The 17565-nt window shown below is 39.8% G+C and overlaps 1 protein-coding gene and 1 long non-coding RNA gene across 6 annotated transcripts in view; both read right to left on the reverse strand.

Annotated features, from left to right (window-relative positions):
• AFF3 (ALF transcription elongation factor 3) overlaps nt 1–17565 on the reverse strand; it is a 578761-nt gene that overhangs the window by 372862 nt on the left and 188334 nt on the right. The gene's annotated exons all lie outside the window — the stretch shown is intronic.
• Nucleotides 1–17565, reverse strand: part of LOC147582561 (uncharacterized) — a 32481-nt gene that overhangs the window by 14271 nt on the left and 645 nt on the right. Inside the window, exon 2 of the long non-coding RNA XR_015249277.1 lies at nt 16–17411. This is a non-coding gene — a long non-coding RNA (uncharacterized LOC147582561). The remainder of the gene's footprint in view (nt 1–15; nt 17412–17565) is intronic.

A 17565-nucleotide genomic window follows, 5' to 3' on the forward strand; every position in this document is an offset into this window, starting at 1 on the left:
TCTCTTTCATTTAACTCCAACATTACTACACTCTGGGACAAACCAGGCTTCTGATCAAAGGCAATCTGTGACTGAGGTTCAAATGTGTTGATTAATGCTTGTACCAGTGATGCAAATCCATGAGATGGGGAGACTAGCCTAAGGGCTTTTATATTTCTTTAATGCATTAGCCATTAATGGGTTAAATTTGCCAATGGGACCCAGGAAGCCAGTCCCAAAACACAAGCTCAAATATATGTACTTTCCGAACTATGGTTCTCAAGGACATGTTCCATTTCTATGAAGTTTTAATGAGACGAGATATCCATTTATAATGGCTCTCACAGCACACCTGGGTATGATTTAGTAACTTGCCTAAGCCTTTACAATACTAAAATATATATACATACATATAATACATATATACATATAACCAGCAGTTTAAGATTTAGAACTGAAATTCATATGAAAGAAGGTTTAGAGTCACAAAATGAGTCTTTGCTTTTTTAAACTTCACAACATTATAGATGGTTCATAGTTTTAAGACACCGAATAATAGATTATCATGACCTTGGGATCAGTTTGCTTTTTAACAAAATCAACCAAATGATCAAATAAAAATAATGGCATACTCCCTGTCTCATTATTTTTGGTTGGCTTATGCCCTGGATATGACATGTCAGGATCTAAGAGTGATATTCATTGACTAGCTCATAAGCTTATAGTACCTGCTGAGATGTTAAGAAAGTGTATAGTTCCTTTTCTTGTATGGCCAAGAAACAGAATGGAACTTTCTGGTACAAAGCAAGAAGGATCCCAGCTTTGAGGACGAGTTAAGGTGTTGGAAAGACACTGATAGATTCTTTTCTTTTTTCATTTCAGTGAGTACCTAAAATCACAGTCATGGAACACTGTTTAAAGATCACTATGATAATTTTGTTATTGTTTCATTTATATAAACATATGTTCATTATATAAACATATATAAGTAAAAATAATTTGTATTGCAAGGTTTGCTATGTACTCTCCTCAGTCAATGGGAACCCCAAAGAAAAATGTTAAACAGCACAGTCTTGGTGACCATAGAGGTAAGGTTCATTTATCTTTCCTAAGTTAGCACTACAATCAGGGTATAGATGAGGCAGCTCACTCTGCTTATTTTTCTTCACTAAGAAAGAATATTTCAGAAGATATCTTTCTTCATTCCAGATTTTATGCTGATTTAAGAAAACAAGATTTGGAAGCAGAGCACCTTCCAGTTATATGAAGCAAGTAACAGCCACCAACAAGAGAACTGTTCTCCTCCACAGGTGTCCCCTGTGTCATTGGCCTATCACACATGGCATCCACCACAGCACTGCTGGGAAGGGGCTAGTCAGACAGTGCTGACTTTCCTTACTTGGGGGACAGTATTGTACCTCGAACACTGTGTCACCTTACAAGATGTCTATCTGCCCAGCTAAATTGTAGAAACTAGGTGGGCAGGGACTGCATCTTGCATTAATCTGTGTCTGGCAGGTACAAAATGAACTTCAATGTTAGTTCCATACTCTCAGGATCAGAGAATATATTTCTAAGTTTAAAAGGTTACATACATAGAGAAGCAGCAAGGTCAACATTTTCCATAGGGCCCTGTGGACTCATCAGTTAATCATATTTTCCAATTAATTTTCCATAGTGCTCCATAGATCTTCTTGTTTTACTCCTGATCATAATGTACAGCTGCAATAATGTGAGGTTTTTAAATTGATGTTAAACAAGCTCCTAGAAGTTGCATTGCAATGAAGTCATTTCATAGAAAGGCAAACTAGATTTGGTTGTCAGAAAATAAATATATGTATGTTCATCATTAAAAGAGATTTATCTTTCCAGAAAGGAGAATAATGGAATAAAGAAGGTGGTAAAGAAATTCTGAGTTCTATACAACTAGTGATGTATCTCACCTGAGGTCTTTATCAGAAAAACACAACATTCTGAATATTAAAGGTTTAAGGTAAGTTGGAAGTTCCCTTGAGGACCTACCAAGAAAGTAATAAGCTTAAACCAGAGGTGGCAGTATTTAGGTTAAGCATTTGAAAGACTCTTAAAACACGAGACCTGATAGCTGGCAGAACAGATAACTAAAGATGGCTGGAGGTGTTTCAGAATAGGACAGTCTCAGGAAGGAAGCAGCTTCAACTCTAGTGTCAACCCCAGCTAAGCAGTATGACCTTCCCTTGGTCCTCTGACTTCCTCTGCATAAATGCCCACCTTCCACTCGCAGCTTGGGGAGGTGCCACCAGCATCTCTAGGGCAGCCAGAAATCCCCACAAATGGGTTCAGAAAAACAGCACAAGGAATTGAAAGGGGCCCTGTGTACAATATGATGCACTGAGTAAAGAATGCAACCCTTGCCCAAAGTCTCCCCATATTAGAAGCTGGACTCCTGAAGCTTCTCTATACCACAGCCCCCACATACCCTCCATAATGATAAGAGACAGTGCTGTCTAGATCAAGTGTGTGGTCTCCTTTAATTCTATGGTTTGACATTTCACACTAAACTATCAACTGGGCATTTTCAGGTCTAGAAGAGGAATACATTATGTGAGTTTTCATAAAGTTCTGAATGTCAAAAGTTTCTGAGAAGACTCCTCTGTGACCCAGCATATAAAAAGATACAAAGGCAATTCCTTAAAACAATACAGGGACCTACAGAGACACAAAGGGCTGCGTATGTACCCTTCAGTGTCTCACAGGCAGCTAAATACAGCCAAAGGGAATCACTTCTCAGGTAATAGAGGTGCAGGGCAGGACAGAGAAGGATGCCCTGCAGACCTCCACCCCTGGGATGGGACAAAGGGATGCCACGGGGCTTAATCCAATAGTGAGGGCTGCACTGGACCTAGACAGAACAAAAAGACAGATCCAGGTGGACTAATTGTACTAGATACTACTTGTATCTAGACAACTTGTATTAGAATAGATGTTTACATATAACTTGTCACTGCGATGGGAATACTATTCCCTCTTCTCATCTGCCCCAGAGGGGAAGAAGCTTGCACTCCATTCCTGAGAAGGGGCCAGTTGCGAAGGAGCAATTCCAACTTCACTCAGCCTCACTCCCTCCCTTCCTATCACTGCCTAAGGGAGAAGGATCAATGCACGTTGGTCAGTCTGGTGCTTTGGATCTTTCTATGAAAATGTTGCACTTTTTATTTATTGAAGTACAGTTGACATACAATGTTATATTAGTTTCAGGTGTATAACATATTGATTCCACAATTCTATACATTACGCTAAGTTCACTACCATTAGTATAGTTACCATTCTGCTACCATACAATGTTATCACATTTTTTCTGTTCTCCTGCCATGCAGAAAACTAAGCAAGGCAGGACTTGCCTCTCAGGAGAAGCTGCAGTTGTCCAGCACTTCCCAAGATTACTGGGATTGAATGTTTAATTCTGTGGAGAAGAAACACAGATCAAAGGTCACCTTCTGTAATCTACTTTATCAGCTGATATTCTGACATACATTTGACTGTCACTTGTGTCTTATTTCTCAATTAGTTCTAGATTTAAAAGGGGACAAAATGAGTGTGTTTATACACCTCTTTACGTGCCTCTTAACACTCCAACACCTTTATGTTTGAAAAAAGGAGGCTACCTAATGTTTAGCATTAGCAAGGGTATGGCAAATGTCCACTGTCACCTCCGGTATGTGTGGCATTCTTTTATCCTCAGCCATGGAGACATTTAAGTATCCCTCTCAACATGGTGTCCATGCTGACAGTCACCACCAATAAACTGCCACCACAACATGAAATATAGCTTGTTATCTCGGACATTTGCATGTTGGACACTGGCTATGTTGCTTTCTGAAGAACTTCTTACTATACTTAGCCAGATGGGTCAGCATTCATTCACTGTACAAATATTTAATGAGCAATTTATAACTCAAATGGGGGAGAAGGAAACAGGTGTTGGTCTTTATGGAACTTTACAATAATAAAGTACTAAGGAAAATAAAGTACCATGAGCCTTACTGAGAAGATGTATTCTCACTACACTAGTGGGTACAATCTAGAAGAGACTGAAAAACTCAAACGTTCCCATAGATGGCAGGCCATCCCCCATGAATCAGTGTGACAATCTTATGTTCCATATATCAGCAACTTCCTGAGCCTTAGCCCCATCATGGGTATTTCTAGGACTCTACAAATAGCCCCATAACAAAAAGCCAATGGTCTGTACTAAAACTCCAACACCACTTCTCTATTTTGAATACACTACAATTTGAATACACTTCACTATTTTCCATTCCACTTAAGGGTGTCAGGAGAGAACTGACCAACATGAAAGTAGGAACTGAGAACATCTACTTGAAGCAGTACGACTGCAAATAAACAGGCTTCTTGGTAAGTAACCCAGTCATTCATCCTCAATCATGGGAGCTCCATGATGAATCATTCAACAAAAGCAAAAGGAAGAAATGGAAGGAGACGGGAAATAAGAATATGAATTCAAACAAAACCAAAACCAAAGTCCCTCTATTATTAACATTCCAAAATCAGGAGAAGAAAAATACCCATACTAATTGTTTGATCTTGGAACCTAGATAGGTAGGTAGGTAGGTATCCATGGCAAGAGCTAGAGAGAGAATTTTCCAAGATGCTTGGAAGGAAAAAATATAACCCAACACTCTCGTGTTTTTCATTTTTGTTTCCCCTCCCCTTCTGCTTCTTGCTTCTATCCCTCAGAGACTACAGCCTTCAGAGAAACGGAATTGCATATTAGCTGGCTATTAATTAAAGGATCTAAGTTTGCTGGTACGGAAGGATGAGTGAGAGCTAGCCACACGATGCTCGGCTAATCCCTCACCTGAGGCACCAGGAGCAGTTACGGCCTGGTGCTCCTGCTGGGCAGGAGTTCCTAGGAAATTGAGAGGATCATTTCCTGACAGCTTCATATGCTGAGTGTCAACACCTGGCCTGCTTTGATGATGGGTTTTACCCTAATCAGACCACCCAGGAACTGCAGGGACAAGGAAGCCAGCCGAGTTTCAGGGACATGTCCAAAAAGGTACAGGAGGATTACAGAAAAAGGCATTGTTGTTATCTGTCAAATCCACATACATTCCTACACAGGCAGAAGGAAATGCCATTTGGGGCTGTGTGCTTATGCAGTTTACAGCTTGTAACTTCATCTTCTAATTTTTTTTTAGAACACTAAGGAGAAGTTACACAATATTAAGGAACAAAGTCCAACTTAAAACTCAGAAGTCCCCAGGAAGGAAGAAGGAATTAGGGTGCATTCATATGGCTTAAAGATGCTGGCCCCAGTGAGAAATTACTGGACTGGTGAAGTGGAAACACACTGGTTGGAAAGGCAAACACTCTTTAAATTCCTAATGACCTTTGTCAGGAAGAGGTTTCCTCTTTTAATAATTATTGCATGCATTCTCTGACTCAGTCCAGACACTAGCCCAAGTTGGATTTATCTGTGGCATCATCATCCATGAGCCACGTCAATAGAGGACACCTCAATATGTGCAGTCCTCAGACACTCAGGCTTAATCCAAGGACATCTGTGACTATTTTACGAGTTCCCAAATCCAAAAAGTAACATTCTAGAGTGATTATTTATATTCAGAAATAAAAGAGGAGAAAAGTACAATGTATTCCATGATGGACTGGCATAAGAATCAGTGATGTCCAGGTTTGAAAGGCTGGGAGAGAGAAGAAAAAAGAAGAGTATCAGCCGATTCTTCAAGGAAGCTTTATAGGCAAGGCAGAAAAGCATACAATGAAGTGAGATGAGCTACAGAACTTTGGGAATGTTACTTGACCCCACTGCAATTCTACCATTTATAAAATACATATAGCAAGAGTATGTATCTCATGTAGTTGTGATGAGATCCAATGAGCTAACACATGTAAAGTACTTAAAATAGTACCTGGCACACAGTAAATGATGATGATGATGATGATGATGATGATGATGATGATGATGTTGTTGTTACTGTTGTTATGGTTAATTTTTTTTAATTTTTTAATTGAAGTATGGCTGATATATGTTGTATTATATAATGGTTAATTATATGGGTCAACTTGGCTAAGCCATGATACCCAGGTATTTAGTGAAAAACCAGTCAGTAAATTGCTGTTTTTAGGTTTTTTAGGTATTTTTAGAAGAGATTAACACCTAGGTCAAGAGATTTTGAGTAAAGCAGATTACCCTCCATAATGTGGGTAGGCCTCATCCAATCAGTTGAAGGCCTTAAGAAAAAATGAGGGGTCCCTGAGGAAGAGGAGATTCTGCCTCCAGACTGCCTTCAAAGTTAGGCAGATTGCAACATCAAGTCTCCTTTGGTTCTCCAGCCTGCTGGCTGCTGGACTGCCCTGAAGATTTTAGACTTGTCAGCCTCCATACTCATGGTTCCAATTCTTCTTCTCAATCTCAATCTCTCTCTCAGTATACACTGTGTATACCTTTGCACAGTGTTTGTGTATATATCCTTACTATATACTATACTCAATATGTACACACACACACACACACACACACATACATAGGTAGGTATATGTATGCACACACACACACACACACACACACACACACGCACGCACACACACACACATACTCTATTGGCTCTGTTTCTCTGGAGAACCCTAATACAAATGTTATATTTTTATCATTATTTTATGGCCAAGAAAGATAAGAGAAATGCCAGGGATCAATATCACAAACAAGATTTCAACTTGATTAACTTTTTCTGTAAGGACCATCCTATTTGGTCTTGGTTCCCGGAGAACACTGGCAGAATGTCAAAAGGACAATTTACTTAATGCATACCTAGTTGTTTCCCTTCTATTAGAAAATACATACAAATGTTTAATTAAAACAAACAAGTAACATTTAACCTTCCTGATCGCACCAGGACCAAAGGTCTCACACACTTAACCATAGAAATGTGATTAAGTTCTTTGATTTAGAAGGGAAAAGGCTTCCCAGAGTTCCTGTCTTCACTTTGTTAAAGAACGCCTAAGTCCCTTCCTACACAATAATTCCTATCAGTTTAGACTGACATTTATCTAAGGACCATTTAATATCTCCAAAAAATGCAAATGAATTACCTAAGAAAAAAAATCCAACTACATGCAGCTTTAGAAGGGCTATGATATACTAAAGAAGAAACTAACAATTTTCTTTAACATCTCTGAACTCCAGGGACAAATGTAGCTATTTGTTATAACTAAGCTTCCTGAAACATTTGACATTCTAACTACTCCTGCTAGATTAATGAAACACTTGAAATATAAAATGTGAAATCTGTATTTCTTTCATTATCGGTTTATGGCATTAATAAGAACCACTTTGCTAATTACTCTCTTCTCAGTTTTCTGTTGGGATAAATCTAAGGTATTAAGAGTACGTAAGAATTGGGGCACCTGGGTGGCTCAGTCGGTTGGGCGACCGACTCCGGCCCAGGACATGATCTCTCGGTTCATGAGTTTGGGCCTCGCGTCAGGCTCTGTGCTAACAGCTCAGAGCCTGGAGCCTGCTTCCGATTCTGTGTCTCCCTCTCTCTGCACCTCCTCTGCTCATGCTCTGTCTCTCTCTGTCTCTCAAAATATAAGTAAGTGTTAAAAAAATTTTTTAAGAGTACATAAGAGCTTCATATTTAAGTCTTGCTCCAAATGATGACTATATTGTTCCGATGGGGCCCACGTCACTGAGATTATAGTTAGATGTGTTATATTGCATTAAGCTAAAAGCTAATTTAGGGGTGGAATAGACCTCCACAACCATCAATATCTTAGATTTCTCACTACAGTTTACCCCCAAATTTAAATGTCTGATGTGGCAGGAAACTCCTGATCTTAAATCAGGAGACCCTGATGCCCCAGAGCTTCTGCATATGTTTGCATGGGGGGGTTGTGTGTGCTATTGCATTTAATCTTCTATATGGGCTTTCCTTTGCAATTACCAAACATTTTATACATACTCATTAAAAAAATATCCTTCTGAAGTGGACAGAATTTTCCAGTTTTCCAAATTATCTTCCCAGATAATTTGCTTCCAGAAATCAAAACTAGAACTAGAACCAGGAGGCAATTCTAAATTGTCACATTTTCTGTCTCTCGTGTTCTCACCTATCTGCTTCATACCACACTCCCCTGACTCCCTTTCTTCAAGCTCCAGATTTCTAAGAATCAACAAAGGACTGCAAAGGGATCAAATCAACAAGGGATTTGTAAAGGGAATCTGCAAAGACGAAGAGCATCCCCAGGACATGCTTCTGAAGCCCTGAACAGACAAATGAGTTTCTGCTCCTGAGAGCAAACCAGAGAGGAGCAGGCTCTACCAAGGAGGGTTGTGCTGAGGATTCATCATTCGGGTATGGACAGTGATCATGAGGGGAATTTCTTTGGTGGTCAGAGAAAAGGAAACTGGTCCAGCACTGCTCTAAATTCACAAGGACTATGAGGAATTTCTTAGAAGATTCAGTAGCCATTCATACTATGAGAGGCTGTGCTTGAAAGATTTCCTTGGACTTTTGTCTTACGGGCAATCTAACAAGTTACTATGCTATTGTTATGTGTTAAGCTTATTAGAGCAGCCTAGCACACTAAGTTCAGTATGCCTAGTAGTTTTACGTAATCTCAATTACATATGGTAGCAGAGACTGCTAGCTGCCTATCACTGTCCATTCTTCCCTTCCTCTTTTACTAATAGCACCTGAATTTTGTTGGACAAGGCAGTGTACCCATTTTACAAACCACATTTCCCAATTTCTGCTGTGATTACTCATGTGGCTAAATCCTACCGAAAGGGATGTAAGAAGTTACCTGTTGGGGCTCTGAGAAACTTCCTTAAGTGAGGACTTATTCAGCTAACAGCCTCCATTCTGCCCATCCCCCCTTCTTCCTCCATCCTGTCAGGAATAGAGGTAATGTTGGCTGGAGCTGCAGTAACTACCGGTGACAATGAAGGAACATTGAGGACAGAAGCTACATACTAAGGATGGAAATTTTAAAAATGAGCCTGAGGCACTGATGATATTGTTAAGCAGCCTGTTGAGATCAATCAACAATCAATTGTTTAAAGATCCATACAGTTTATCTCCCAAGTAGCTGTCCTCACCCTTTTCACTAGTCAATGATTCAGCATCTACTTAGTGCCTAATGTGAGCCAAGTGCTGAAGGTACAAGAAGTGTGAGACACACTTCATGCCCTCAAGGAGCTACTAATCTACTGGGGGAAACATTCAGTAAGTAGCAGAGTATGTGTTATTACAGTAAGATGTGCATTATTCATCCATTCAAAAGGTGTCTATTAAGCCCCTACTAAGTTCTAAACACTCTCCCAGGGAACATGATAATGAGTTTATATTCTAAATGGCATGGAGAAGAGCAAGTTGGAGGAACAAAAAGAAGACTGATGAATAAGACAATGTCAGAAAATAAGGGTGCTGAGAGATAGTGAGTGACTGCTGGTAGCCAGCAAAATCATCTCTGTAAAGGTAATATTTAAACCAAGATCCTGAACAAAGAGGGAAAACGAACCCTGTGGAGAGCTGGGGGAGGAAAGTTCCTGGCAGAAGGGAGAGCCAATGCAAAGGTCCTGGGCATGTATAGGCCTTGCATGTTGCCAATAACTCCTAGAGAGAAGCACTTGGCCCTGAATGGGGGGAAGGGGAGAGTGAGGGGGGTTTCCCAAGTTGGCCTTGGCTGAAGCCAAGTCCTTCTCCTCTCTAGAGCACAGGAATTCCCAGCAGCGAAAGAGCACAGTGACTAAATTGTGCCCTACTTCATGCCCTACTCAGTGACACCACTACCTGTGCTTCATTCCCAACATATTTTCCTTCCCTGAGAAATAATCACATGAGGCTCTTGGGGTGGTGGGAGAAACAAAAAACAGAAGAAACCCATCATTCTCCTTCTGCATTAGAGGAAAATAATTTTTGGCAACACTGCCACTTCAAAAGCAGTTGTTATGATTAAGTCCCAGCTTGTACCCAGATCAACAGCCACATAAAAGTCCACTAACACACCATTCCTATTCTGAGTTTTCCAGGTACCTCAGTTCAGAAGGGTCGGCTGATCAGGATCTTTACTGATCATATGCCAAGCCGATGAAGAACAAAGCAGCCCAGGACCTCAAAGCCACAGACAGCATAAAGGCAAGAGAAACTGATACAAACTCATGGCCCTTACTCCAAAACCCTGGTCTAGTTCTGCACGAGGCCCCAGAAATATGCATGAGCCCTCCGGATAGTGCCTGTGTCCTGACTACCTTTCAATGGCTTCTTAACACTATGAAGGCGACGATGACATTCCTAATCTTCTGTCTTAGTCACCATATTAAACATTGGGAAGTGTAGAAACACACCAGTCCATGAAATTTAGCAGATTCAGAGAGGTGATGCATCCAATTTTCAATAGATGATGATGTTACTACAATGAACGATTCTTTGATCATTAAAAGAAAATGTGACACTGTCCTCAAACCAAAAAGACCTCATTTCCTCTGAAAAAAAAAGAAGTTATCAAATGAAAGGCTTTTCTTCATATTAATGAAGATTCTTTCTCTCTTTTCACAGATTTACTGCACTCAATAATTGTCAAGTTATTACCTGGTGATCTATTTCTAATGAACTCTACTTGGTTAAAAAAGAAGCTGAATGTGGAAGAATAATTTCTCATTGGTTCCCTATTACCCCTCTGCCGATTGTTCAGTCTACCATTTAATAGTGGAGCTGATGACAGTTTTGCAGAGTCTTTGGCTAATTTCCCTGTTATATGTTTCTCTCAGATTAGTACTTTATTTAAAACTGGGACTAGTAGATCTTTTTCCCACTAATGCCTCAACTTGAAATTTTTGTCTGGATGATCATCTAGATTAGATTGAATGTTGGATTTCAACCTAACCTACATCTGTCTTCTATGAGTTCTTTGTGTCTAAAATAAGCCTACTTATATTGACTTTTTGTTTTAATGGCCAAAAGCGAGATTGGAGTTGATGACCTTGGGTTGGAGTTGATTATACTCTTTCCATGCTGTCCCAGTGTGGATATTTCTCACTATAAAATTAAAGCTGTTTAAGTGTATTATCTGTTCCCCTATCAGTAATAACATCCATATGCAGGAATGTCCTAATAAGCAGAGTAGGATTAATTAGACAAAAACATAACTTAAGGCAAAGCAGACTGTGAAAGGTTGGTGGTAGGGAACCTAAACTCCAACTTCTTCAAAGTACAGAGGTTGGTCAAAGCTTCCCATCTTCATCAAATTACACCACCTGTCGGGGGCTCTGGCATGGAAAGGAACATAGCAGGAGACAGCCCTTCTTTCACTGGAGGTCAAGAAGTTTATACTCTAAGGAAGAGCCAACGTGCTCTGTAACTCTGCTTTTTAAATTTTTCAGCACTTATATGCTATGAACCATGCTTGACCCTAGAGGTACAAAGAAGGAAAAGACAAGGCAGTGAGTGACAGCTGTGAAGAAGCTCTCCTGTAGCCAGGGTGACAAATAATCAGTGGCCCACAAGACCCACGTCCAGAAAGAGCTTTCTTTTTTGAAGCTAAAATGTAATAATCAAAATCTAAATATATACACTTATATTTAATTAAGAAAGGGAATGGACCTTAAGAGGTTGGTTATCTGTTGTTTTTTTTTAAAACAGACTTAGAGAAAATGGAGTCAATAGGGAGTTTAGGTGATTCTCTGACATAAACGCAGTAACCTGATTCACCCATTGAAGTGTTCCACAGTTAATGGATACCCACTATGTACAGGCACTGTGTTAATGCCGGAGTAACAGAGGCAAGACATGATCCCTGATCTTGAGATGACCTTGTCCTCAGAGATAAGTGAATATACAGAGATAACTCAGAATGCAGGACTTATTACTGTCTGCAGGCTGATGCAGAGATATAAACTAAGCATGAAGGAAACAGTGATCAAAGAATGGCCTTTAGCTGGTTCTCAAAAGATAAACATGATTTCTAAGACCTGGCACACTTTGACTGAAAATTATTTTGGAATTTCTACTCTTCCAAAACAACAGTGGCTCTTTCCCTCTTGGTTCAGACACTATCAGGATCACTTTAATACGTGTATGCAGAAGATACAAATGCATAAGTCTCCACGGTCTAGTTAGCAAAATGCAGAGCAAGAAAACAGTTCTTTGGGTAACACCTCTAGTCTAATGGAACTCTGAAGGAAACTTCACTACTTTCCTTGAAGACTCATGGCAAACAGGACCTCCTCTCCATTTCCACAGATGGGGTGAAGAGCTGTTGTTGACAAGCACACTGAGCCTTCTCAGTTCCCACCACAGCTTCTCACCAAGAAGTCAGACTTCCCAGCCAGGCATGCTAGTGGCCCCTGCCACAGTGTGGTCGGTTCTGGCCCTTTCTCCTCTTCATGGAGACAACTGGGAATGGTGAGTTTCCGGTTTCCCAATTGTTCAATTTCTGTACCCCACTGTCTAGCCGGGAAAAATGAGAAACTCTCCATCCATCCCACCCTCACTGGGGAACTATCTGGGGTCCAAGTTATGCAACAATGATTCCTTCAGACAGCTTCTTGCTGACTCTAAAACCTAGTCCACAGGTATTTTTAGAGATGGCTCAGCTCTGCATTATGGGATAAATAATCACTGAAAATAAGCCACACATGTGGAAGACACGTTGGGGGTTAGAAAGCAGAAGCTGTTGACAAAAACCTTACCAGACACTCAGGAAAACTGTGAGACATGTAACAGGGGGTCTGCCACACCCCAGAACAGCCTAGGTGGCATTGCAAACATACTTACTAAACAATTTGTCCAAATGACTACCTATGTGCAAAGCCAATTTTTTTAACCAGATTTTTGACGAACCGTATTTTTGACAAATAGAAATTACCCCGTTACCCATTTCAATGATTTTCTATTTCATAGGAAATTAACTTCCAGAAACGTGTACCCCATGCTGTCCTCCTCCAGGCTCTGCCTAACAGACACAGCCTCAACCATGAAGAGGCAACCCCATGCTGGGAGACAACATATGCAGCAACCGTCCCTGAAAGATGGTGATGGTCCAGAGAGAGGCTCTGACATCCTGCTGGAGCTTCAAGATGCACCACTGTCTTCAGAATTTATCCAAAGCACACCCCAAACTCAGAAATGGACCTTCTCTTGCAGACTGACAGTTACCGAGAATAAAGGAAAGCAAATTCATTTGGGCCACCCTAGCTAGAAATCAATAACAGATGAATAGGAATTAGGCCAAAGTTCACATGTTTTGATACCTGAGTATAATGGTTTGTTTAAGAAACTAATAATACCAAGAGCTGGTGTGTGGGTGGGTCATAGGTAACTTATTTAGGAGACTAGAGTACCTCAGGCACATTTAATCCCCAATTACATACAAATGACTAACAAACTAATATCAAATCTTTAGGGCAGTGACTTATGGTCTTTTCACTGGTGTATCACAGACAGGTCCTTGCCCTCACTACATCCTAGATAAAATGATCCTTATTAAAATATGTCACCTCAGGGCTTCTAATTGGCACCATTTTGTTCTCCTCATGCAAGTGAATGTATTCTTTGCTTTTAGTCAGTCATTACATAAATTTTTACTCAATACCTACCTGCAAAGCCCTGTATAAAGTATTGTAGCAGGATGTAGGGATAAACAACACATCTAAACTCATTCATGGAATATAAAGTCAAAAAGTAGATATATGTAGACAAACTGCATGGAGCTTTCATAGGAAGGGGGAGCTGCATCTGACCAAGAAGAGCAAAGGAAGGAACTTAGGACACATGTACAAGTGGGCATATGGAGATGGGAGGGTTAGAATTCAGCCCACTAGAGGTGGAAAGCATGGCATGGGGTACATAGGGAATACTAAAATATCCAGGTTTTTCAGTGCATGAAATAAATGAAGGTACTGGTGGGGGATAACCCTGGGAAGAAAGAATGGGGACTTACACGGATTATCCTGCAGCCAAGATTTTGGCCACAAGAAGTGAGTGGCTGCACTCTTTTAAGCAAGGGAGATCATGATACTTGTACTGAAGAGCAGTAAAACTAAATTACTTTCACAATCCTCTATAACTTAGGAGACTCTCATTCAGGTTGGTTGCCTTTCTCCCCAATACTAGTCTGCATTAATAAGACCCAACTGTACAGGTCACCAGTCTGGGGGTACTCAGAGCTCTGTCACTACAGTGTCCACCTCCTCCCATGAGGAAGGCCTGGCCATTTTCTTTTCTTTTAAAAAAATTTTTTTATATTTATTTATTTTTGAAAGAGAGGGAGACAGAATGTGAGCAGGCAAGGGGCAGAGAGAGAGGGAGACACAGAATCGAAGCAGGCTCCAGGCTCTGAGCTGCCAGCACAGAGCCTGACACGGGGCTCGAACCCACGAACTGTGAGATCATGACCTGAGCCGAAGTCGGACACTTAACTGACTGAGCCACCCAGGAGCCCCCTTTTAAAAAAAAATTTTTTTTTAATGTTTATTTACTTTTGAAAGAGAGGGAGACAGAGTGTGAGCAGGCGAGGGAAGTCTTGGCCATTTTCTGCCTGCAGTGCTCAGTTCCTACAAAACTCACCTCTTTATGGAACTGTAGGTTTGGGAGAATCTTACACTAAGTGAGTCCTGAGACAACTCCCCATGTTGCCCCACATTCCATCCACCTGCTCCTTTTCACATCTCAGCTTCTGTAGCACAGTCTGAGTGCCTTGCTTGGCTTTGTAGGCAGACAGCATGAATTTTTCTTTGCTGCCCTAGTCTATCGTATTTTATTTGGAATCGAAAAACTCAAAGGAAGATGGATGATGAATGAGAACAGTGGACAGCAAGGGCCCTGCTGAAAGGACACCTTCTCCTGCTGTCCCCAGATGGACCTCCCTGCCTCATTCTGAGAAAGAATGAAAGTCCTACGGACACAGCTCCCTCAGAACAGCACGTGCAGCATCTTCTCATCCTAAACCTGCAGTCCACAAGGAAAACATCTGAGATTGAAACCACTTTGTCAGAGAAAAAATAATAATGAAAATAAAAATGGCTAAGTGAAATTAGCCAGTCAGAGAAAGACAAATACCTATGATTTCACTCACATGTGGAATTTAAGAAACAAAACAAACGAACAAAGGGGGGGGGCGGTTAAACCAGAAAAACAGACTCTTAACTCTAGAGAACAAACAGATGGTGACCAGAAAGGAGGCAGGCGGTGGGGGGCGGGGCGGTGAAATAGGTGATGGGGATGAAGGAGTGCACTTGTGATGAGCTCCGGGTGTTGTACAGAAGTGTTGGATCACTATATTGTACACCTGAAACTAATATAGCACTGTATGTTAACTACCCTGGAATTAGGATTTTAAAAATCATTATGGCAGAGCATTTGATACTTAATATGCTCTTTAGTCTAATCAAAAAAAAATTGTTACATGCAGTATTGTATGAACTAAAGAATATGTAAATTCATACACACACGCAAAAAAAGCTGTGTCTTCCCTACCATTAGCTCATGACCACATCCAATCCTCCCAACTAGAGTGATATGAAACCTGGGACAGAAATGGGTGGAAAACCTCTGGACGTAGTCTCAATTTAACTCCTCCAAATAAAATTTTAGTTGGAAAAATAAAGGTCACTTTCAAGGTGCCTTGGCAAATTACTCAGATTTCAGATTTCTCATCTGTAAAATGGGAAAAATAATAATACCAACCTACTAGGGAGGTCAAGAATTAAATGAAGTAATGCATATAAAAGTACTTAACCCATCCATTTAGGGTATCTTATTGCTGCTAACATTCATGTATCTAAACTGTTTTATTTATTTAACTGTTTCCATCTCAAGTGAAACATTTATTTCCTTTTAGTTCCCCTAAAGGCAGGAGAAAAGATGAACTTTGGGGCAAGTATGTGAATTCCATCTGGTGTACGAATGTTCTAAAACACTCACAGGCAGCGATAAATGTCTTCTGCAGCTACTGAAATAATATTTCAAATATCAAAAAATGGAATGGAATAGAATGTCTTTTCACACAATAACCATGAAATGATATTTTTTACTCTTCCCAAGTACTTAAAAAAAAACACTTCATTTCTTACATATTCCCTAGCCATTACGAAGAGATTTTAAAAATCAACTCTCTACCCAGCAATTTGATTCATAAGAGACAGACAAGAAAGCATTACTAACAAAGTGATTTTATAGCTAAACCTTAATTACATGTGCAGCTGCATCAATTCAGTTTGGACAAATAATTACATGATTAATCGTGCAGTAACATTAAATGTAACATAACAGTAAGATTAAATAGATTATCTCCATCCTCCTTCCTCAGCCAAGTATTTCTGCATTTGTGGTTAGGTTTCTAAGTTTTGTTTTGTTTTTTTAACCTGTCAAAAAATAATAATAAAAAGGGGGAAACAAGTTAAGAAGAGCCAGTGTGTGGGTGAGTATGTGACAGATTCCAGCAGAGGAAGAATGGAAATATTTGCTAAATCTGAATATTCTCTTAGGTAAAAGAGATATAAAGTCACTGTATTCTTGTGCCTCAGTGCCTGGGACATGGGAGGAAATTCAATGTTTTTCCTTTGAAGGAAGGATCATGGCAATTCATTACTACTAATAATTATGAAAATAATATGGCCAAATAAAAAATTGGGTGAGTTTTTCTGGTGTGTGCTCAATGAACTGCCATATCCATGAAATCACTTTATTTTACAAAAAAAATATATAAAAAATAAAATAAAATAAAGATTTAAAAACTAGGTTTAACCATTCCAAACTCTTAGGTGGAGAATTTATCCATCCAGTCAGCAAATGTTTCTAAAACACCTATTATGCATAATTACGACAGGAGAATCAGACTCCTACATCAACCTGTTACTTAAAACTATATGTTATTTATGTGCTCTGTGCCCTACTGGTACTGTGACAAATTCTTGAGAAGTTTGAGACATACTTCCTGTTGGGACAGCAAATACAATCTAATTTGTTGATAGAGAACTACTGTTCAAGAAATTAGATAACAATGAGAATATATATGCCTCCATTCAAACATATATGCCTGTGTGTACAAATGTCCCTGATAATCTGCTATGATGCCCAAATGGGCAGGTAAAATTAAGCCACTGAAAATGGGGGGCTGAGGTTATATGCTAAATAGTAAAAAGAGCTTTTATTTAGCCTAAAAAACTGAGAAAGAAAATTCATTTATTGAGAGCTTAATAATGTTTATGTTTTAATTGTAACTAGCCACTCAGCCTTAAAGAACAAATCAAATTATAAGTATTCAAAATAATTTTTCTGAAAAAAAATGTGAAATGTGTGAACTTCCCTTGAGAACATCTTTCTGATTTTTGAAACTGACTTTTTTTTTTTGCAAAAAACAATTGAGAGTCTGTAGTTCTTACCAAGATATCTCTTTAAAAAAAATACCTACTTGTTTCCGATTCTGAGTCTCCCTCTCTCTCTGCCCCTCTCCCGTTCATGCTCTGTCTCTCTCTGTCCCAAAAATAAATAAACGTTGAAAAAAAAAAACGGGCGCCTGGGTGGTGCAGTCGGTTAAGCGTCTGACTTCAGCCAGGTCACG

Source organism: Puma concolor, chromosome A3 (assembly GCF_028749965.1).
Source record: "Puma concolor isolate L17-30 chromosome A3, mPumCon1.1.hap2, whole genome shotgun sequence".
NCBI lineage: Eukaryota > Metazoa > Chordata > Mammalia > Carnivora > Felidae > Puma > Puma concolor.